This window comes from Triticum dicoccoides, chromosome 4B, assembly GCF_002162155.2.
Source record: "Triticum dicoccoides isolate Atlit2015 ecotype Zavitan chromosome 4B, WEW_v2.0, whole genome shotgun sequence".
Classification (NCBI taxonomy): Eukaryota; Viridiplantae; Streptophyta; class Magnoliopsida; order Poales; family Poaceae; genus Triticum; species Triticum dicoccoides.
Window position 1 is genome coordinate 629,219,933 of NC_041387.1, and position 23,132 is coordinate 629,243,064.

Below are 23,132 nucleotides of genomic sequence, written 5' to 3' on the forward strand. Positions count from 1 at the left end.
CTGACAGCGTCGGTGGCGGCGGCGGCAAGGTGGAGCAGGGGCGTCGGGCGGCGACAACGACAAGGAGGAGCAGGGGGCGTCGGGGGAGAAGTGGGCGATTTGGCCGGAAACTGCTAACTGTTGCTTATATAGCAAACCCTTTAGGCCCGGTTGGTGGCACCAGCCGGGACTAATGCACTTTTTAGTCCCGGTTGGTGCCACCAACCGGGACCAAAGGCCTCTTTTTTGGTAGCCCAAAGAGCGGGAACCGGCGGCCTTTGGTACCGGTTGGTGGCACCAACCGGGACTAATGCCTCCCCCTTTAGTCCCGGTTGGTGCCACCAACCGGGACCAAAGGCCCATGTGCTGCCCGCCTCGGGGCCAAAGTTTAGTCCCACCTCGATGTTAAGAGGAGCGCGCAGTGGTTTATAAGCCCCACTGCCGCACCCATCTCGAGCTCCTCTCCACCGCAGGCTTTCAGGCCTACTTGCTATTGCTTTGTCTGATGGGCCTTCTGGGCCTACTGCGGGCCTGAATCCTGGCCCATAGTAGGGTTTCATGTCGTATTCAGGCCGTGGGGGCCCAGTAGGAGGCATTTTTTTGTTTTTTTGTTTTCTTTACTTATTGTTGCTATATTTATTTTTTTCCAGTTTTTTTGTTTTGTTTTCTGCATTATTTATTTTCTTTTGTTTTTTGCTTTATTTTTTAATTGTTTTTGCTTTTAGTTTTAGGAAAATTATAAACTTTCTATTAGTGCCATTAGTTTTCAAATTTGAAAACACTTTTTTTGTTTTTTTGTTTTCTTTCTTGCTTTATTTATTTTATTTTGTTTCTACTTACAACAAAATACTTATTGTTGCTATTTTTAATTATTACGAGGTTCAAACCATAAGACATTAAAGCATTTCAAATGAACTCTGAAAAAGTTGAAAGTTGGCATGGTATCATAAATTGACCCACATAGCATGTGCATGTACAAAACGGACAATGGTATCATACTCGTCAGTTACAAAGTTGGCATGGTATTATCATAATAGTTGTGGGAAAAAGTCTTGACTTTTTCTTTGCTTGTGTCATTTGCTTATTGCGCCGTAACCATGGATAATCTTCATCGTTTATCAGGATGCTGGGGTCAGCCTTGACTTTGAAGGGAGGAATTTCATGAAACTTTTCATAATCTTCAGACATGTCTGTCTTGTCCTCCACTCCCACGATGTCCCTTTTTCCTGAAAGAACTATGTGGCGCTTTGGCTCATCATATGATGTATTCGCTTCCTTATCTTTTCTCTTTCTCGGTCTGGTAGACATGTCCTTCACATAGATAACCTGTGCCACATCATTGGCTAGGACGAACGGTTCGTCAGTGTACCCAAGATTTTTCAGATCCACTGTTGTCATTCCGTACTGTGGGTCTACCTGTACCCCGCCTCCTGACAGATTGACCCATTTGCACTTAAACAAAGGGACCTTAAAATCTACTCCATAGTCAAGTTCCCATATGTCCACTATGTAACCATAATATGTGTCCTTTCCCCTCTCGGTTGTTGCATCAAAGTGGACACCGCTGTTTTGGTTGGTGCTCTTTTGATCTTGGTCAATCGTGTAAAATGTATTCCCGTTTATCTCGTATCCTTTCCAAATCAATACAATCAAAGATGGTCCCCTGGACAACAAGTACAGCTCATCACAAACAGTGTTGTCACCTATGATACGTGCTTCCAACCAACTGCTGAAAGTCCTGATGTGTTCATATGTAATCCAGACGTCGCACTGCTCCGGGTGTTTGGAGCGCAGACTGTTCTTGTGTTCATCGACATACGGGGTCACCAAGGTAGAGTTCTGTAGAACTGTGTAGTGTGCTTGAGACCAAGAATATCCGTCCCTGCATATTATTGAGTCCCTTCGAAGCGTGCATTTTCCAGTCAGTCTCCCCTCATACCGCGATTTAGGGAGACCTATCTTCTTAAGGCCAGGAATGAAGTCAACACAAAACCCGATGACATCCTCTGTTTGATGGCCCATGGAGATGCTTCTGTCTGGCCTAGCGCGGTTACAGACATATTTCTTTAGGACTCCCATGAACCTCTCAAAGGGGTACATATTGTGTAGAAATACGGGGCCCAGAATGACAATCTCGTCAACTAGATGAACTAGGACGTGCATCATGATATTGAAGAAGGATGGTGGGAACACCAGCTCGAAACTGACAAGACATTGCACCACATCACTCCTTAGCCTCGGTATGATTTCTGGATCGATCACCTTCTGAGAGATTGCATTGAGGAATGCACATAGCTTCACAATGGCTAATCGGACGTTTTTCGTTAGAAGCCCCCTCAATGCAACCGGAAGCAGTTGTGTCATAATCACGTGGCAGTCATGAGACTTTAGGTTCTGAAACTTTTTCTCTGCCATATTTATTATTCCTTTTATATTAGACGAGAAGCCAGTTGGGACCTTCATACTAAGTAGGCATTCAAAGAAGATTTCCTTCTCTTCTTTGGTAAGAGCATAGCTGGCAGGACCTTCATACTGCTTTGGAGGCATGCCGTCTTTTTCGTGCAAACGTTGTAGGTCCTCCCGTGCCTCAGCTGTATCTTTTGTCTTCCCATACACGCCCAAGAAGCCTAGCAGGTTCACGCAAAGGTTCTTCGTCACGTGCATCACGTCGATCGAAGAGCGGACCTCTAGGTCTTTCCAGTAGGGTAGGTCCCAAAATATAGATTTCTTCTTCCACATGGGTGCGTGTCCCCCAGAGTCACTCGGAACAGCTAGTCCGCTGGGACCCTTTCCAAAGATTACGTGTAAATCATTGACCATAGCAAGTACGTGATCACCGGTACGCATGGCGGGCTTCTTCCGGTGATCTGCCTCGCCTTTGAAATGCTTGCCTTTCTTTCGACATTGATGGTTGGTCGGAAGAAATCGACGATGGCCCAGGTACACATTCTTCCTGCAGCTTGCCAGGTATATACTATCGGTGTCAAGTAAACAGTGCGTGCATGCGTGGTATCCCTTGTTTGTCTGTCATGAAAGGTTACTGAGAGCGGGCCAATCGTTGATGATCACGAACAACAACGCCTTTAGGTTAAATTCCTCCTGTTTGTGCTCATCCCACGTACATACACCGTTTCTATTCCACAGCTGTAAAAGTTCTTCAACTAATGGCCTTAGGTACACATCAATGTCGTTGCCGGGTTGCTTAGGGCCTTGGATGAGAACTGGCATCATAATGAACTTCCACTTCATGCACATCCAAGGAGGAAGGTTATACATACATAGAGTCACGGGCCAGGTGCTGTGATTGCTGCTCTGCTCCCCGAAAGGATTAATGCCATCCGCGCTTAAAGCAAACCATACGTTCCTTGGCTCACTTGCAAACTCATCCCAGTACTTTCTCTCGATTTTTCTCCACTGCGACCCGTCAGCGGGTGCTCTCAACTTCCCGTCTTTCTTACGGTCCTCACTGTGCCATCGCATCAACTTAGCATGCTCTCTGTTTCTGAACAGACGTTTCAACCGTGGTATTATAGGAGCATACCACATCACCTTCGCAGGAATCCTCTTCCTGGGAGGCTCGCCATCAACATCACCAGGGTCATCTCGTCTGATCTTATACCGTAATGCACCGCATATCGGGCATGCGTTCAGATCCTTGTACGCACCGCGGAAGAGGATCCAGTCATTAGGGCATGCATGTATCTTCTGCACCTCCAATCCTAGAGGGCATACGACCTTCTTTGCTGCATATCTACTGTCGGGCAATTCATTATCCTTTGGAAGCTTCTTCTTCAATATTTTCAGTAGCTTCTCAAATCCTTTGTCAGGCACAGCATTCTCTGCCTTCCACTGCAGCAATTCCAGTACGATACCGAGCTTTGTGTTGCCATCTTCGCAATTGGGGTACAACCCTTTTTTGTGGTCCTCTAACATGCGATCGAACTTCAGCTTCTCCTTTTGACTTTCGCATTGCGTCCTTGCATCGACAATGACCCGGCGGAGATCATCATCATCGGGCACATCGTCTGGTTCCTCTTGATCTTCAGCAACTTCGCCTATTGCAGCATCATCGTGCACATCGTCTGGTTCCTCTTGATGTTCAGTAGCATCACCGTATTCAGGGGGCACATAGTTGTCATCGTACTACTCTTCTTCGCCGTCTTCCATCATAACCCCTATTTCTCCGTGCCTCGTCCAAACATTATAGTGTGGCATGAAACCCTTGTAAAGCAGGTGGGTGTGGAGGATTTTCCGGTCAGAGTAAGACTTCGTATTCCCACATATAGGGCATGGACAACACATAAAACCATTCTGCTTGTTTTCCTCGGCCACTTCGAGAAAACCATGCACGCCCTTAATGTACTCGGAGGTGTGTCTTGAACCGTACATCCATTGCCGGTTCATCTGCGTGCATTATATATAATTAAGTGTGTCAAAAATCATTACAGAACATCATGAATAGATAATTAAGTGACCAAATTAATAGAAGTTCATCATCACATTAAAACCAAAGTACATACATAGTTCTCATCTAACAACATAAATCTCTGCAGAGCATCTAAATTAATTAAACCATACACTGAAACTATGTAAAACATTTCAATGCGAAAACAAATGCGATCATAATCGCAACCAATGTAACAACTGATCCGATGGCATAATGATACCAAGCCTCGGTATGAATGGCATATTTTCTAATCTTTCTAATCTTCAAGCGCATTGCATCCATCTTGATCTTGTGATCATCCACGACATCCGCAACATGCAACTCCAATATCATCTTCTCCTCCTCAATTTTTCTAATTTTTTCCTTCAAGAAATTGTTTTCTTCTTCAACTAAATTTAACCTCTCGACAATAGGGTCGGTTGGAATTTCCGGTTCAACAACCTCCTAGATAAATAAAATCTATGTCACGTTGGTCGGCATAATTGTCATAAACAATAAATGAACCAATAGTTATGAAAAGATAATATATACCACATCCGAATCATAGACAGGACGAGGGCCGACGGGGGCGGATACCAAAACCATCGCACTATATAAGATGCAATAATAAAAGTAAGAAAATTATACAAGTATCTATATAAATATACAAGTAAGAATTTTTTTTTTCTTTCAGAAAGAAGATAAGAACAAGAGGCTCACCACGGTGGTGCCGGAGACGAGATCGGCGCGGGCGATCGACGGCGGTGAAGACAGGGACGGGACGTGGCGGACCGCTAAACCTAGACAAATATTGAGGGAAATGGAGCTTGGAGGTCGAGCTTGAAGAGGAGAAAGCTTAAGTAGTGTGGCTCAGGCATTCCATCGAACACCTCGTGTGCATAGGAGGTGAGCTAGAGCACCACAAAGCTCTCCCCTTGTCGTCCACGAAAAACAGAGCACTGGGAGTGCTCTGCTCGCGGACGAGGGGTAGATATAGGCAACTAATTGGTCCCGGTTCGTGCCACGAACCGGGACTAAAGGGCAGCCTTTGGTCCCGGTTCATTCCACCAATCGAGACCAATGGTGGTGGGCCAGGAGCGAGGCGCATTGGTCCCGGTTCGTCCCACCAATCGGAACCAATAGGTCCAGCCGAACCGGGACCAATGGCCCACGTGGCCCGGCCGGCCCCCGGGGCTCACGAACCGGGTCCATTGCCCCCATTGGTCCCGGTTCTGGATTGAACCGGGACTAATGGGCTGACCCGGCCTGGACCATTGCCCCCTTTTCTACTAGTGACTCTGCCTCTATTCGGTCGGGCGGCGGCATGCGCCTCGGCCTCGGAACCTTTGACACTGCCCAGGATGGCGCCCGCGCGTACGACGCTGCGGCGTGGCGCCTCCGGCGGTCCCGTTGGGACATGAACTTCACCAACGTGGTGACACGGGAGCGGGCATAGGAGTTGGCGCCTTTCCCGCGGCTTATCACCGACGAGGATCGTCGCAAAAACCGGAGGCGGGAGCACCGTCTCAGCCTGGCCGAGATGGACGAGGAAGCCATGGCGCTGTGGAGGGAACACTTCCCTCAAGACATCATCAACGAGGAACGGTTTTTCGCCGAGAGGAGGGCGGAGAAGGAGGAGAGGAGGAAGGAGCGAGCCACCTATTGCAAGGACAAGCGAACGCGGAAGGTGGTCGCTAAATACAACATCGCACTAGGAGATGTGTTGTCCTTGGACTCCCGCGACGAGCGGTTCCTTGACGCCTATGCTCAGACGTCGGAGGAGGACATCACCGAGGCAGAGTACGAGTCGGAAAATGACGAGTAGTAGTGGTTTTTCGTTTTATTTTGTACCGTAGAAGCAGACTATGTGACGAATTATGAACTATGTATCGTTGGAGAAGTCTAGATGTACGCATTTTGTATCGTAGAAGTAGGCTATGTGCCGAACTATCTTCATATTTGTATGCTCGGAACCAAATATGTATCGAATCGCAGTTCACAAAAGGAAAAAAAATGAAATATAGCACCCCTGCTGGAGCGGCTCGGGCGTGCTTTATTTTACGGCGGCCGCTGGAGTCAGCGCAACGCCGCGCGCAAATCCTGGCTCACCCGACGCTGTATTCTGATTTTTAGTGTGCCGCGTGTTGCGCGGCTGTTGAAGATGCTCTAACGCGGCAGCATGACACATGCCACTGCTTGATGCGAATATACACACTATGCAAAAGAGTATTTTATTGGGGACCAATATGTGATTGGATAGGTAGAAGGAAAGTGGTATCTTCAGCTCATCATGGTTTAAATTATGATGCTCGTATTTTTCAGTAATTTCGATGATGCACATTCAGTTATATATGAGTGCATGTGCCTGTACTTAAAAAAGTATTTAATTTATATCTAAGAGCGTCAAATACACACCCAAAATATCCACGGACGGCCCTCAAATGTCCTGCCGAACAATGATACTCCTTATATGTTATATTTAAACTCTCAAATCCATGCTTATCAATTGTACACTTGAATATCACACTTAATAACATTTGGTCATAGTGAAAATATATAGTTCAAACATAAAATTTATTTGAAGTGCACAATTCAAACATTAGACTCACTGATTTTATTGTGTATCCACATATGCTCCAAAAGATCATTGAGTAGTTGAAAGTGCACCAATTGACCTCAAAGATTTCGATGGATTTAAAAAATCCGGAATATGATTTGCACTTGTTTCGGGATGTGGACTTGTTCTCTAAAATTCTCAAAATTATGGGTTCAGGCTGCCCCTACAACGTTGTCCCGACAATCATATTATGCAAAATGACACCACATGTCATCAGTTGTCACAATGTCTCTGATTATCACATTATTTTAGCTCCGTGAACAACACCCAAACGAGCTTAGAGCACTCTGTAACCCCTCTCTACATCCTTCATAGTTGCTTCTTGCATTGTTGCAAAAGTCAATTACATCACCGGTGCTAAACCTTGGCTAGAAAAGTCAATTTAGTGATAAAATTTATGGTATACAATGAACGGATGTCAGAACATGGCTCTGATTGGCATATATGATGCAAATTGCGTCAAACAATGCCGACGAGGCGGGCTATCGTGGCGCGGGACCCACTGTCAATGGCCTGGCCGGTTATTTTGCAATAAAAAATCTGGAGTTATTATTTTTCATCGAAAAGCCCCCAGCACAAGAGGGTCCTGTCTGTCAGTACAAAGTGGAAATGGAAGAACGAAAATGTGGCGCAGGGATCCGAACTCAAGACCTATGGGTCGCAATGTATAGAGATAGATCTGGACACGTCTTTCGTTCCCCTTTCTCCTCTTCTCCAAAAGGCGAAAAGGGAGGCGACTGGTGTTCTTCCGGTGTCGGCCGGCGAGCCTGCGGGCTCTCTCTTCCTCCGTCCGCCGCTCCGGCGACGGGAGGATGGGGGAGCCCTGAGGTGTCGCATCCGGTCTGTACATACGGGTAGTTTTAGGTGTTCGAGGGGCGCCGCCGTGTGGTGGGTGCCGGCGCTTCGTCGAGGTAGGGCGGCCGCAGCTTTCCCCCCACTTTGGAGAGCTGGCGGCGTTGTCTTCTCACTGGTCAGTCCGGCCAGTGGGATTGCGTTTCCTGGGCTTGGTCGTCAGGGCGGCGGCGGCGACCACGCCAGTGGGATTTTGACCTCCGGATCTGCCTCTGCTACGACGATGGCTCCCTCCTCCATCGTTTGTCGATCCGGGAGGATGTACAGGAGTTTGCTGGCGCTCGTCGTCTCGGGAGGCCATGTCGGTCTGCTAAGGGTGGAGGTTGCTCCTGCGCAGGGTTGGTGGTTGTTTGGTGGCGGATCTGGGGCTCCTCCACGACGACGTCACTGGGAGACGGTGGATCCGGGGCTCGAGTTGCACGGGGTTGACCCCCGGCCGACGTGCCACAGAGATATGTGCTCCTCCGGCTACGGTGGTTGCTTTCTTCGGCTCTCAAAGCTGCGAAGTGATGGTGCGACGACGGCTCTTTGGCAAGCGGATCCTGTCTTCTCTTCTTCCGGCGTGCTCTCCGGCGGCGTTGGTGGTTGGTGGCAGGCGTGGGTTTCGTTCAGCTTTTCCTCCCCGAGGGACTTGGTTGTAATTTTTCTTTGCTGGGGGTGTGATCTGCTGTTGTGTCCGGGCACCTGTGCTCTCCGGTCTGTTCGCGAGTGTTCTGCGTGTGTTGTATCCTGGCCCTTTGTTTGAATGACACGTGGAAGCTTCTAAAAAAAAAGACCTATGGGTCGCATGCACAACGTGCAAAGAGCTACTCTCTGATGTGCTATAGGGATAAGGCAACCTAATGTATTACTAGTACAATGCACATGCGTTGCCACGGGCCTATTAATTTTTTTTTTCTGATTGCATACATAAGCATAATGCACTTCCAATTTCACATGTATAGAATTTTTTTACAGTAACAATCAAAAAATGTACTTGATGCAATGTATTTTCATTATTCCACATCACTTGCATCTCCTAAAATATCAAGAATATTGTCTTCGGCTTCCTTCGCACAGTACTTGAGCACTTATAGTAAAAAAAATCTTCCTTGACTTGTAACCATCCTGCATGAGTACTTCATACAGTTAGCATGAAGATTTCACATGAAAATGTAAGAACGTGCAAACATGGAGTACTCAACTTGTAAATTGGATGAACCAATTTTTTACCATTCCATGAGAGCATATTAAAATCAAAAACAAAATAACTCAACACATTAATGGAATAAATAAATATTTATTATCTCGATTATAATGATGATAAATAATTGTATGTATCTTGAATATAAAAATAGAATAGACAAATATGAACAGCCTCCCACAAAAAGGAAAAGCCACTCCTCGCCTCTCACCACACAAGCACATCACACATCCCTTATCCCCACCGCATAAGGCACAACTTCAGCAACTCACATGGCGTAGTCTTTAGCTTCTCTCCCTGCCATTGCGCCTCTTGTCCCGTCACAACACGTCCCCCGGCTCCTCTCCCCACTAGCCATCGCTTCCTTTCCCTGTCTATGGGTCGATCTGTAGCGTAGATAAGCGACAATTGCTGGCCTAAATTCTATTGTCTGCACGCAGTGGCTGATGGACCACGCCCTACCGAGGAAAGCAGCAACGGGGCCATAGGTAACATGCATCGACAACGTAGTGGAACCGGAAACAATGCCGTCAAACATGAGCGGCGACCTTGACCAAGCTCCATGTAGGTTAGTTCTACCCCTTTCTTGTCATGTTTTGTCTGTTCTCAAATGAATTATTCATATATTCAACAAACGTAAAGAAAAATAATAATCTCACGTGTATCTATCAAATAAAAATTGTGCAGCAAACTTGTAGTGAACTCCGCTGATAGTGAATTTAATTGTTTATATGATGAATGCAGAAAGAATTTGTAAGAGATAGTAACAACTGACATGAAGTAAATCCGGTAGTCCATTGTTGATTAGAAATGTATGCTAATATGGCTCAGAGATGCAATAGAACAATGGAAGGGTTGCACTTGAAGATCAAATAGGACATCTCTGAGCAGTCTATGGTCATAAATTGTTTAGGCCCTAGATCTCAAGCATCAACTCTAACAGGAAGGGAATAAAGTGAACCAACTTCACAAGAAACAAAAATATTGGATTTCTATTTATATGATATGGGAGTCATAGACAATTGACATGTGATGATATTTCATGCTTGTGATGTGATAGATAAATGCATCTCCTCGTCATCTTTCTATTCCCTCCCTATCTCACAATCGTTTCTTCTTCATGTGTTTCTCATGGGGCCAAGCATAATCATTGATATGAATAGTCACTAAAATATCAAATCACTACAACCAACAATCCATCATTTGCTCCAAAATTGACCACAAGAAATAAACCAATTGCCAGAGACTGAAGTACAACCAATGCTTCAGATTGCAAATAAAATAAAATAAAATGTGCTCCATTATTTTAGCTAAAATAACAGGAAAAGGTATTATTAGTTTTTTTCGCATTGCCAGTGATGTATATGCTTGTAATAATCACAGTCTCTTCAAAAATTAACACATCACTTCTCATTTAGAAAGTTTTGAGTGTTACAGGCATATAAATATAAGACTTAACTCAACTGCCAATAATGTGAGCTTGACTGAACTAATGGATAGTGTGATGCATTCCCCAATCATTTGACTTTGAAATTTCAGAAATGGGAAGATTATAACTAACCAGTTGAAAGAAACTTCAGTCAAAGATGCCAATACAACTCCACCGAAAAATGGTACGAGAGAACCTGCTACCAGTAAATAAGGTGTCTGCAAGAACAAAAGAACATAAGTATCTTTTTCTGCGTATTTCATTTGTCAGTACGGACCACTTACCAAAGCTTGAAATAAAATACCTGTCCAAGGAAGAAGAGAGAGAGTAAACAAGGGCACCATGGTGTGCGTCAAGGAGACAACCACCTTTCCCAAACTCAGTTGCCTGTTTGTGTATCTCGAGCCTTCAGGGACAATGTTCTTTTTCCTTCCTCATTTAGTGCCAATAGCAGGTGGGTTGGCGTTTGATTGATGTGCCTCAGCTTTCTTCTGGAAAAGCACATTGGCTCAGCTTCAGCTTCACATGTAGTTAAGTGAAGAAGAAGAAGAAACGATAACACGCGGTATACATGTCCATACTTTAGTCAGTCAAAGTAATCTTTTTGAAAGTTATGTTCAGCTATTGAATTTATTAGTCGAACATATATTATAACACTAAAAGCCTCTTCTGCTGCTCCATCAATAATAATCCAGAAATAGCAAGCAAGTGAACAAAATATAGTGATGTGTGTGTAGATTGTCAGGATTCATCATTGCATATCATTTTTCTCTGGATACTACATATGCAAGCACATGATATTGATATGCCAACATTTATGAATAAGCGCCATATTTTCAGCTTGCTAAAACTCAAAAAATACATAAGCTCGGAAAATCCATGAAGGGAAGAAAACTCAGAAAATACAGAAGTTCTAAAACATGCAGACTTGTTCATACTAAATCAGTACCCACCTTTACCCATAAATACTACTTGTTTATTTTGACGAACTGTCAAACCTGTAAGGAATTTGTTTACTCTATAAATTACAGAAATAACATTATGAAAGATGCATTTTGGTACAGAGTTATAGGTAACTAACATGAATTGGATCTTGTAGGCCCCTGTGGCCCTGCATATATCTGTCTCAAGTCTTAACAGCTCCAGCTCTTAGACAAACATAAAAACAATGTTAAATTCAAATGCCTTAAAAAACCACATGAATGAAATTTTGTATCGACCTGAACAACTATCAAGTCACACACCAAAAACGTCTATTACAGGATAGGAATTTTGTTGCTTCCCTCCAACCCCAATTGTAATCAAATTTTGACAAAGAATGAATTACCACAGTGATCAATCACCTGAAGGACTTGAAATCACAGTGATCAATCTACATTCTTCCTCAGGTCTTTACTTTGAAACCGGGTTTGCCATGTTGCTTACAGAAGAGAAATGCTAGAAGCAGAAACTTCAGGTCTCTAGCAAGTCCAAAGTCAAACAAATTCAGAAGTTACTTCTAGTTCATTTCAGTAACTAAGCCAAAACTAATCAAGGCAACTCACATGTGGGGAAATTCTCAAATTTTTGCAGTCCCAACTTAGAACTGAGAGAACTAAGTGAAAGTGGCACCTTTCTTCTACGCACCGCAACGGTCCTGTATGAAAGAAAAATAAGAGTGTCACTTGGCTGCACCATGTACCTATATTTTGTCCCCGCGACGCAAGTTGAGAGGTGAGAGGTGATTCATTTTTCAAGAGAATTAGTCAAACTCTAATATCTTCACCATGTACTGAACTTTGTCGAGATGAGATGATTCAGTTGCCTAGTTTACAAAAGTTAGATGATCTGATTTGATCGATTTTCCACTTAAACTAAATATCATTAAACTTCCGTTCAACTAAGCAGGGAGACATTCTGGCAGGCATGGTGAACTTTTCTTCGGAGGTAGTTTTATGTTTCTTGCTTTTCACCTCTGCATTTTGGGCACCACCCAAATATATTTAACAAGAAAATACTTACAGTATTTAACCTGACCATTCCTTGAGAATACACAACAGGAATCATCAATATTTTCAACAACGGTCTGGTTGCCTCTAATGAGAACCACGCATGTTGAGTTTCCTTCTTCTAGGAGCCCAAGATAAGGTGCCTGCAAAATAAGTCCCAAACTAAGGTACAGTACGGAAACAAAATATCCAAAATCGTATTAAAAAATATGCTATAAAGCAGCGAATGCCAACACTCTGTTCTACCCTTTTCGTAATCAAGAAAAGCACCAACAGAGCACAAAGCCAAGTAATGCATAGCAGATGAGTAAGTGGTCCTAGAAATGACAATACCTTTAAATTTAAAATCAAAGATATCAAGAATGTGTTCTGTCTACAAGTACATATGCACTTTAATTTCTTACTTCTAGGCTTCAGCATGTAATCTATTTCCAGGAACCTCGTTCAGCTAGCAAGATTTCTCACACGATATTATTTTTTAGAACCATATAGACTTAGTAACAATCAAAGTCAAAGAATGGTTGCCTGTGGTGGACAATCACAGTAACAAGATTTCTAGACTCGGTAACAATATTGTCAAGCATCCGAGCATCTTTGTTTTGATAATCAGGATACATGTGGTGGATAAACAGGTGCAGGAGCTCATTATTTAGGTGAGTGCAGATTTCCAAGTATCAGCACAAGAAACTCTTCTGTTGTAATACACTCTAGCTATGCCTGAAACAAATAGGATTATTGGAATGGTTTGCTCAACAAATTGTTACCCGAGTATTCACCTTCGTCTATTTTGAACAAATGGGCCGGATAGATTAGTTAGTATTTCGTCAATGAAAATAAGATCACATGTGAAGAAAATCATGTTCAAACCTTCTTTCTCCGACACTGAGAAATTTGCTCTCTCACATATATAGATGAATGCATTATGAGAAAGTTTATCCCAACCACGAGAGATTGAGATTTACTCAATAGGATAGCTAAAACTTATAAGCAACCATTTTAGAAATGTAATAAAGACCTAAAGTGCAGTCTCAAGTTACCTTTACCATAGTTTCTACAGAGGTCAATCCAATACCTCCCTAAATTGTTTAGCTCAGCACTGCTGGCCTCTTTTCCTTCATCCATATCACCCTGCAATGTAGGAAACTCCACTGAAATATTAAGATGTATATGAAAATCAGAATTCAAGCAGTTAGAATTTAGTAATGAACAATTAGGGTACTGCATAATATATTGCAATAGCTCATTAATTAGGGTTAGGCCTCCGCAGTGAAGATGTCTCAGACAGTTACTGAAAGTGGCTATCAACCATGAATAAAATCGTTTCTCGCTTCATGGGCCAACTCTTACCAGAAACAGTGTGTGCTTCTGATTTCGGCGTGCAGAACACTACAGGCCGCGTGTCAGTTTATTGCTTGCTAAACATACCACCCAAATGACTCCACTACAAAAACGACTTCACCGGTGCTACCACCCATCTCTCTCACCATCATATCAGGCAGGCAGGCGGGCAGGCAGTCTACAGACTCATCTCTTCCCACTACTGTTCTAGCCGGCATGCAGCAAACATTTCATTTCCCTGTCTAATTTTGGGAATTTAGGCCTACCACTCTTGTGCACCATACTGACAAAATAGAAAAAAACGTCCTCGCAATTTTTCACCTTGAATGCTAATCATGTTTTACAAATGCAATTATGTTTTGGAGCAAAAATTATGCATGTTTGGGAATTGATTAGTGGTAAGTAAGAGAAGAGGTTAATTATTATTACCGCGAGGACTTTCTTGTACTCGGAGATGTTGAAGGAGATGTAGCCGTGGATCTCGAACTGCTGGGACCTAGCGGAGAAGGGCACCAGGCAGTAGTTGTTGAAGAAGTCGTTGCCACCAAGTGTGATGAGCACCAGCGACTGGCTCATGCGCTCCCTTGCCGCGTCCTCGCCGACGTACGCCGCGAGCCTCTGCTGGTAGTCCTCGAAGTTCTGCAGATGCTGCGCGATCCTGATGATGTTCACCTGCACACGCACATATACATCATTATTGTCATCTCCATTGCATTATTGTAGATACGTATACATGATTCGAGCATGTGTGCGTGCGTGCGCGTGGAGCTTACGAATTGCACGCCAGTGTCATTGAGGATGTCGAAGTTGGTGGACGCGAAGTTGGCGCCGACGAGCAGGTTCTCGCCACGCATGTAGGGGCTCAGGTACGGCAGCGCGGGCTCTGCCCCGAGGTACTCACCTGATCAAACATGTGGAAATGTCAAGAACTACTCTCCCAGCCGAAAGAGAAATGGTGCAGCGGGGAGGATAACGTAGTGCAGGGCCGGTCCTGCAATTTCAGGGGCCTTGGGCTAGATAACCCAAAGGGGCCCTAATGCCACATAAGCATATGAGCATTCATATTACCATTTTCTTGCCAAAAGATACTCCGTACACTATAACCTATGTTGCAAACATGTGACCTATCGAAAAAACAGGATCATAAACAATAAAGGTAAAAGTTGCTCGCTCTTGTGATCTTGTCATCGACACTTATATTTCGAATATTAGGTAAACAAGGTACACTTCCATGCCCACTCAAATTGTTATCATCCTAAAATTTTCACTTGTTTTTTTTTAACATTAAATAAAGCTAATTCTCGTTTTTTAACAATAACTAAAGCTAATTCCTCGTAATTCGAAGCAGTTGTATCTATTCTAAAAACTGTCAAATTAGGAGCAGTCTTGCTAATTACAGGAGCAAGGCATGGAAGTAGCAAACAACACATATGACAGATGAAATTATGAACACTACTAATAAAATAAAAAAATGCAAAACAAGGCAGGGAACAAGGTACCTGATCTGTACTCATGTGGATGGCTAGAAAATTAGAAACTGCAAGATCTTGTTGCTGCTTACAAGTCACCAACAAAAACCCATGTTCGTCTTTTTAAATCCCAATGAACACGATTAATCAATCGGAGAGCGAGACAGACAGATGTAGGAGGATGACCAGCACGAACGAACGAATGATTTGAGAAGCCTGTAAAAGGAGGAACGGGATATGCACTACATAGGAAGTACAGTAGATGAGAATCTGTAAAACGCATTACAGCCAAAACTCACAATTAGAGGAAGCGACCGGGAAGAGATGGAATAGAATCCAAGGAAACTGCACGCGGCGTGCTGCCGTACTGCATGTGCCAAGCTGAGAAATAATCGATCCATCATGAGGTCCTTGGCCAAGCGGCGGGGTCGTCGGCCAAGCGGCGATGGACGGAGTCCACGAGGCCCTCGCCTCGGCGCGCGTGGTAGGTTCCTGGAGGCGATCAAAATTAGTTACAGTTTGCACCATATGAAATCACAAGCTAGCTAGTACATGCTAAATAAAACATCTAAATTCAGATTGGAATATGTGTATATATCTACAAGGTTCCAGAGTGAGGTTCCATACAAGAATTATGTTTACCTTCCCAGGATCTTTAATTGAGCCCTTCCCTATGATAAAAACACGACAACCCGTAGTGGCTTCAATCCTCTTCAACGAGTTTCCCCTTGGCCCAAGAAGACGGCCAATAAAATTGAATTGAACAAGTATGGCAAGCAGAGTAAATAATGATTCCATACTAATAGAACACTTGCAAGCATGAATGAACGTACATTAGGGTAAGTATCTGTTGGTATCTTCAACCGCAAAATCTTCTTGACAATGTATGGAGAGGGGCTTTGTGGTGCTCCTTGCCAACCCACGGGTCCTTGAGGAAAACCTACCCTCTGATCAACAACAGAACCGTAAGGTTGTGCACATGCACATCTTAGAACATAATAAAAACATAAAGATTGAGAGTGTGGACCCGTTGCGAATAGGTAGGACAAACTTAACTAAAGATTCAAATTTGATTATGTTGAAGTCAATCCAGTTTCTTAATGCTTCCCAAACAAATAAGGATTTAGTTCAATACAATAATCTTAGGCGCCAAGTGTCTTTCAAGTGTCATTAAGCAATAAAACATGCATAACATAGCAGCTAGCCCTCATTAGATCAAGAGTTCAAGAAACAATAATATGGCTTGCCTCTTTGTGGAAGAGCACGATATGAATTCTAAAACAGGAGCAATCAATGAAGAAATCAGCTTGATTTCCAGTTTACAGTCTTCCATAGTAAATCTATGTACCTATAAAACTTCAGTCTGAAAAAGACTCCGACGCAATATTCGACTTGTTATAGGGATATCTGCTTATTTATTTACAACCACTGCGTTAAAGAGAATATCAAGAATATATCTTGCTTGTAAGTTCGCCACATCAATCAGCACAAAAATATTTACACCTAATTATCCACCTGGTGCGTTCTAAGAGAAAGACTTGCCAATTTTCAGCAAGCATTTATAGCAGAGGGAAAGGCGGATCCGAATAAAAGGAACCTGTATATGTTTTCAGTGCACTGCAACTTTCGTTAGAAACTGAGGTGAGCGCAAACCAGAAGATGATGAAACAGAAAATTCAGGTAGCAACTCTGAATCAAGTCAGCTTTCGCCGCGGCGCTCTGCCTCCATGGCAAGTATGCAATTAAGAGGCTTAAGGGTGAGAGTACGACTACATTCCTAAGAATACCATGCGATCAAATGTGATGGTGAGGATGCAACTTATCGCGCGCATACTAACATTAAATGGAATGATAGACAAGTATGCAATTAAAGATGCAGAAAGTAGGATACAACCTTCACATCACCAAGAGAGGATCTTGTGTATCCTTCTTTTTCTTTTAAAGATTAATTACCAACTGATGCGATCAGATATGATGGATGACTGAATATGCCACCCTCATGTCAGAAAACTAACGCAATTACCTCTGGATGCGCCCCGTGGTTCCACGGGCCAAAACCATTTCCACAGAAATTAGGCATTGGGGGCGACTGATGATGATGCATCTGGTTTGGACGCGCCATCGGCGGCAACCTCTCAAAGTCCCCATCAGGTTGGTGCTTAAGCAAGGAGGACACCCGCATTATCTCTACCAGCATGAGTACAACAGCAAACATCAACTCGCAGGATTAGCACGAAAACATACTCCATGAAAAACTTGCTGCTATGGAAGAAACATATGAATCAAGCTACGTACTACTACATGCTTTCAAGACCTACGACACACACACACACATACAGAAAGGCCTGCGCCTTGAGGCCAAAACAGAGTCAAGCAGAGCAAGTTTGCATCAACAAGAGAGAAACAAAAGAGAAACCTAGATATATGCATTGCTCACAACTATCCCCCTGGTGGAACGCAAATCTGCACTCCCTCTGCCGACTGGCCTCTGACGCATGCCATCCTCACTACTTCGAGTCCGAGGAGATGATTGCATAATTCTGAAGAGGTTCAAGAATTGTATGAATTTTTTAACTCATTCTGAATCTACTGCTGCAAAACTTACACATTCTGAATCTCATTCCGAAGAGAACATTGGGCAGGTAAATGTCCATCACCAGCATGAATTCTACAGACAATCAAGGTTGGGGTGGGGAATGACGACACTGGTCGCGGTGCCGACAGGTAAAATGCGATATTACAGATGAACGGAGAGAAGAGAAGACACCGCCTCACCTTGAGAAAATCCATGAGCGAACGGACCTGCCATGCGGCAGCATTCCTGACCTTGGCAACCTTGTCGGCCTATATTACAGATGAACGGAGAGAAGAGAAGACACCGCCTCACCTTGAGAAAATCCGTGAGCGAACGGACCTGCCATGCGGAAGCATTCCTGAGCTTGGCAACCTTGTCGGCCTCCAGCCCGCCCTCGCCCCCGAGCATATGAATGATGAGCCTGAAGGCGACCTCCTTCCGCTCGAGCGCCTCGACCTCCTACCCCTGGAACCTCTGCACCGCCTCCCTGATCCCTCCATTCTCCTCTCCAACCGCGTCCCCCCTTCCCCTTGGCCTTGGGCGGGCCCTCGTCGGAGCCAGGGAACTCGAGGAAGAGCTGCTGGGCGACGGGCGCGGTGTGGACGGGGAGGAGCTGCGGCGGTTTGTCGGCCGCGTCGGAGAGGAAGGCCCGGGCGAGCGACGCGGAGGTGGGGTCAGCGACATCGGGCACGAAGAACGGATGGATCGGCGGCGGCAAAGGGATGGATCTGGTGCGAAGGGATGGAGGGCGGCGGCGAACGATCTGCTGTGCGGGTCGTGAGTGCTAGTGGTTCTCGCTGGAGGACAGGAGGCCTCGCTTGTAGTACGTGCGTGTGAATCGATGCCGTTTTTTTCAGCTGGTTTTTTGTGGTAGGTTTGTGCGTGTACAACGTGGAGGCATGGCTAGGAGGTTTGGTTCGACTCGGAGGTGGGAGGAGAGACGAAAAAAACCCAGCAAAAAAATCATGAAGACTATTCACCAACTGCTCCATTAAGAGTAGAGACTAGTGGATGGGGCGCCAAGTGTGGCGCCGCTTGAGGGGAAGCTGTGCGCATGTTTTTATTTAAAAAGAAAATAGAGTCCTCGCCTCCGTCTAGAAAACCATTTAAAAAAACAAAATCCTCACCTTCATCTAAAAAAAATAAAAAAGAAAAAATACAACCGCGGCCTACCAGCGAGTACCACTTTACATAACCCTCTATTTAAAAAATACCAGAGGTCCTCACCTTCATCTAAAAACAAAAAAAATAAATTTTAAAAATAATCCACTACTTCAACTAAAAAAATTCCATAATATTTCTCACCGCGACCAATCAGATTGCGCCACATGGCGTAGCTGGTTAATCCACACCTGCATCTAAAAAAATTCAACAATATTTCTCACCGCGACCAACCAGCTTGCGCCACATGGCATAGCTGGTTGGGCGCCCTTCACGCGTAGCTTAATGTGTTTAATAATGAAAACACTCGCTGGGCTTAAATGGGCTGCAGTTAGTGCGACCCATGTTGCACGCAAATATTTCTCAATATTTGTGAAATGTATGTAAGTAATAAAAATAATGCTTGAATATGCGTGTGTTATAAATATTGTACATACAAACAGTGATTAATTAGTAAATATAAGCATTAATTTACACTCCTATTTTATATTAAAGAAAATTTCACATATTATTGTAAAAATATTCATATATTAAAAATAAAGTTTATCAGTTATAAAACTGTTTGTATTATTTAAATAATACAAAAAGTCAACAAATTTAACTCTAAGTTTTATTTCAATTATAGAAACAGTTCAATAGTTATTCACACATTTTTGTAACTCATAAGTATATTGTTTAACAAAATGTGTTGTATAATTAAAAATATACATAATTTAAAATATAAAATTTTTATATGGATATTAAATCATGGATGATATCTAAATTATAGTTTTTTTAATATAAGTCACAAGTGAAAAGTATACACTAGTGAATGTTTAGTAAATGTCTGTATTCAGTTTTTTGTATAAGTTAAATATGAGCCACTAGTGTATAAAAACTTTGGTATTCATTAAACATTTTAAATGCTTGTATTTACTAAATTTTTTAATATATTAGTGTATATTTAAATTGTTTCTAATTAATTGTCGTCTGTATGTATAATATTTAGAATAAATTAATATTTAAAAATAATTTTTATTACTTGCATATGTGATACGTCTCCAACGTATCTATAATTTTTGATTGGTCCATGCTACTTTATCTACTGTTTTGGACTATGTTGGGCTTTATTTTCCACTTTTATATTATTTTTGGGACTAACCTATTAACCGGAGGCCCAGCCTAGAATTGCTGTTTTTTGCCTATTTCAGTATTTCGAAGAAACGAAATATCAAACAGAGTCCAAACGGAATGAAACCTTCGGAAACGTGATTTTCTCACCGAACGTGATCTAGGAGACTTGGACCCTACTCCAAGAAGTGCGAGAGGCGGTCACGAGGGTGGAGGGCGCGCCCCCCTGGGCGCGCCACCCTACCTCGTGGGCCCCCTGCTGCTCCACCGACGTACTCCTTCCTCCTATATATACTTACGTATCCCCAAACGATCAGACGAGGAGCCAAAAACCTAATTCCACCGCCGCAACCTTCTGTATCCACGAGATCCCATCTTGGGGCCTGTTCCAGAGCTCCGCCGGAGGGGGCATCCACCACGGAGGGCTTCTACGTTAACACCATAGCCCCTCCGATGAAGTGTGAGTTGTTTATTTCCGACCTTCGGGTCCATAGCTAGTAGCTAGATGGCTTCTTCTCTCTTTTTGGATCTCAATACAATGTTCTCCTCCTCTCTCGTGGAGATCTATTCGATGTAAACTTCTTTTTGTGGTGTGTTTGTTGAGATCGATGGATTCTGGGCTTATGATCCAACTTATCTATGGAAAATATTTGAATCTTCTCTGAATTCTTTTATGTATGATTGAGTTATCTTTGCAAGTCTCTTCGAATTATCATTTTTGGTTTGGCTAACTAGATTGGTAGTTCTTGCAATGGGAGAAGTGCTTAGCTTTGGGTTCAATCTTGCGGTGTCCTTACCCAGTGACAGAAAGGGTTGCAAGGCACGTATTGTATTGTTGCCATCGGGGATAACAAGATGGGGTTTTTATCATATTGCATGAATTTATCCCTCTACATCATGTCATCTTGCTTAAGGCGTTACTCTGTTTTTAACTTAATACTCTAGATGCATGCTGGATAGCGGTCGATGAGTGGAGTAATAGTAGTAGATGTAGAATCATTTCGATCTACTTGTCTTGGACGTGATGCCTATATACATGATCATTACCTAGATATGCTCATAACTATGCTCAATTCTGTCAATTGCTCAACTATAATTTGTTCACCCACCGTAGAAAATCTATGCTCTTGAGAGAAGCCACTAGTGAAACCTACGGCCCCTGGGTCTATTCTCATCATATCAATCTCTATTGCTTTATTTACTTGCTTTGTTTTTACTTTGCCTTTTACCTTTTACTTTGCATCTATCTATCAAAAATACCAAAAAAATTATTTATCATCTCTATCAGATCTCACTCTCGTAAGTGACCGTGAAGGGATTGACAACCCCTAATCGCGTTGGTTGCGAGTAGCTATCGTTTTGTGTAGGTACGAGGGACTTGTGCGTGGTCTCCTACTGGATTGATACCTTGGTTCTCAAAAACTGAGGGAAATACTTACGCTACTTTGCTGGATCATCCTCTCCTGTTCGGGGAAATCCAATGCAGTGCTCAAGAGGTAGCAATATGTTTTACAAATATTTGATAAAAAACTAACATGCAAAATGGGCTTCACTAGATGCAGCCCTTTTAAGCCTGATACGTCTCAAACACATTGGTTTGTTGTACTTGTTTGCTGCTTTTGTTTGTCGCATAGCATGCATATAGACACATTATTTTGTCGCTAACGGTTAATCTTGTGAGTATAGGTGGCATCGTTCTCGATCCAATACCTGCACCCTCCATCTTAGCATGCCTGATCTTCGATGTTCAGTGTCATCTCTGTTCCAGCAGAGTGATGCCCTGGTACCGAGTGTTCTAGACACCATTTGCAGGAGTTATGCTCAGGTATCGCGTCGATATCTTTCCGCCACCCATCCATATTATTTCGGTGATAAACTTGTCTCTATCCCGAATCGTGCCCTCCGCCTCGCCCCTTTGGCAACCTTTACTGATCTTGGTTATCAGAAAAGGGCAATGCCAGCAAGCCTTGCGTTTCCATCGTTATCCCACCCTGTCATTCCATTCTTCGGACGTGTATGGTTCCTTTCGTACGCTTGATGATGATGTAGTCGTGACCTTTATGTCTTGCTACTTGATCACCAAGTCTGTCCTCGCCTCTGTATCCATCCAGATCCAACCAGCGCTTGATGTAGCCTTGGTTACACCAACCCTTTCCGCACATGGATTTCATTTTTGTGCACACCGCCACAACATATTAGACTGCCATACCGGAGTTTCCGCGTGACTAGTGTGCCTAAGTATGCATGCATGCTGTTGGGTGAGTAGTAGTAATATGTGATGCTGCTTGATTATTTATATTAAGTGTATGCTTGTGTGCTTTTGTTTTTGACATTTCTTTTGCTTCTTTCTTTGTGCCTTCGGTGTTGCCATATTTTCCCCTTATTAAAGTTGCTCGTCAACCGACACCGGATCCAAAGAGTCAACAAGGAATTCAAATGTTTGGAAGCTCAGCTAAACAGAATGAAATTATCAGCAGAGTGCAGTAAAATTGGGAATATCTCGTCTGAATGCAAAAGAAATCCTGGATGGACTGTCAGTATCAAGTTTGCATTATCGTGCACTCCTCACAATAGTATGGAATTCTTAGCCAACTGCATTGAGTTTGGGGATATCTGATGGTGATGTTGAATATCAAGTCTCATTCAGTGTGCACTCTTCATAGCAGAAAGGATCAAATCAGCAAGAACATAAATTGTGTGCAAGATTAAAAGTATAGTATCAGTCAAAGGTATGGCTCATATGAAAGATTTGATTCTTCGTTGAGGATGATTTTGAACATGGTATACCCGGAAGCAAGCAAAAATATGGCATGTATTTAATGCTCAGAAGGGAGGATTGTCCAGCAAAACCCCATTTCATACCAGAAATCAACGGCAGAAATATTAAGATGATATGTATGTGGTAATCGGTCCGCATATCACAATGAGAAGCTTTTGGTGTAAGCAACCCAGTCTTCCCTCGCAAACAACTAGAGAAGCTTCCAGTGCAAGAATCATCTATCTTC

The 23,132-nt window shown here is 43.3% G+C and overlaps 2 long non-coding RNA genes across 23 annotated transcripts; both read right to left on the reverse strand.

Annotated features, from left to right (window-relative positions):
- Positions 1 to 7,562: 7,562 nt before the first annotated feature.
- Positions 7,563 to 12,542, reverse strand: LOC119291883. 3 transcript variants are annotated; one of them, XR_005142692.1, is made up of 8 exons: positions 12,488 to 12,542; positions 12,031 to 12,122; positions 11,830 to 11,946; positions 11,568 to 11,634; positions 10,791 to 10,977; positions 10,619 to 10,704; positions 8,651 to 8,981; positions 7,563 to 7,673 (listed from the first exon to the last, which is right to left on the reverse strand). It is a non-coding gene; the product is annotated as an uncharacterized LOC119291883 (long non-coding RNA). The 3 variants fall into 3 exon arrangements; XR_005142694.1 differs by lacking the exons at positions 7,563 to 7,673; positions 8,651 to 8,981 and adding exons at positions 9,140 to 9,366; positions 9,513 to 9,657; XR_005142693.1 differs by lacking the exons at positions 7,563 to 7,673; positions 8,651 to 8,981 and adding an exon at positions 9,140 to 9,657.
- A 2,769-nt stretch (positions 12,543 to 15,311) lies between these two features.
- LOC119291885 lies at positions 15,312 to 18,682 on the reverse strand. 20 transcript variants are annotated; one of them, XR_005142709.1, is made up of 6 exons: positions 18,169 to 18,681; positions 17,887 to 17,949; positions 17,305 to 17,821; positions 15,924 to 16,228; positions 15,581 to 15,773; positions 15,312 to 15,497 (listed from the first exon to the last, which is right to left on the reverse strand). It is a non-coding gene; the product is annotated as an uncharacterized LOC119291885 (long non-coding RNA). The 20 variants fall into 20 exon arrangements; XR_005142703.1 differs by adding an exon at positions 18,057 to 18,083 and having other exon boundaries at positions 17,305 to 17,949; XR_005142711.1 differs by lacking the exon at positions 17,887 to 17,949 and adding an exon at positions 18,057 to 18,083 and having other exon boundaries at positions 18,169 to 18,680.
- Between the last annotated feature and the right edge of the window lie 4,450 nt (positions 18,683 to 23,132).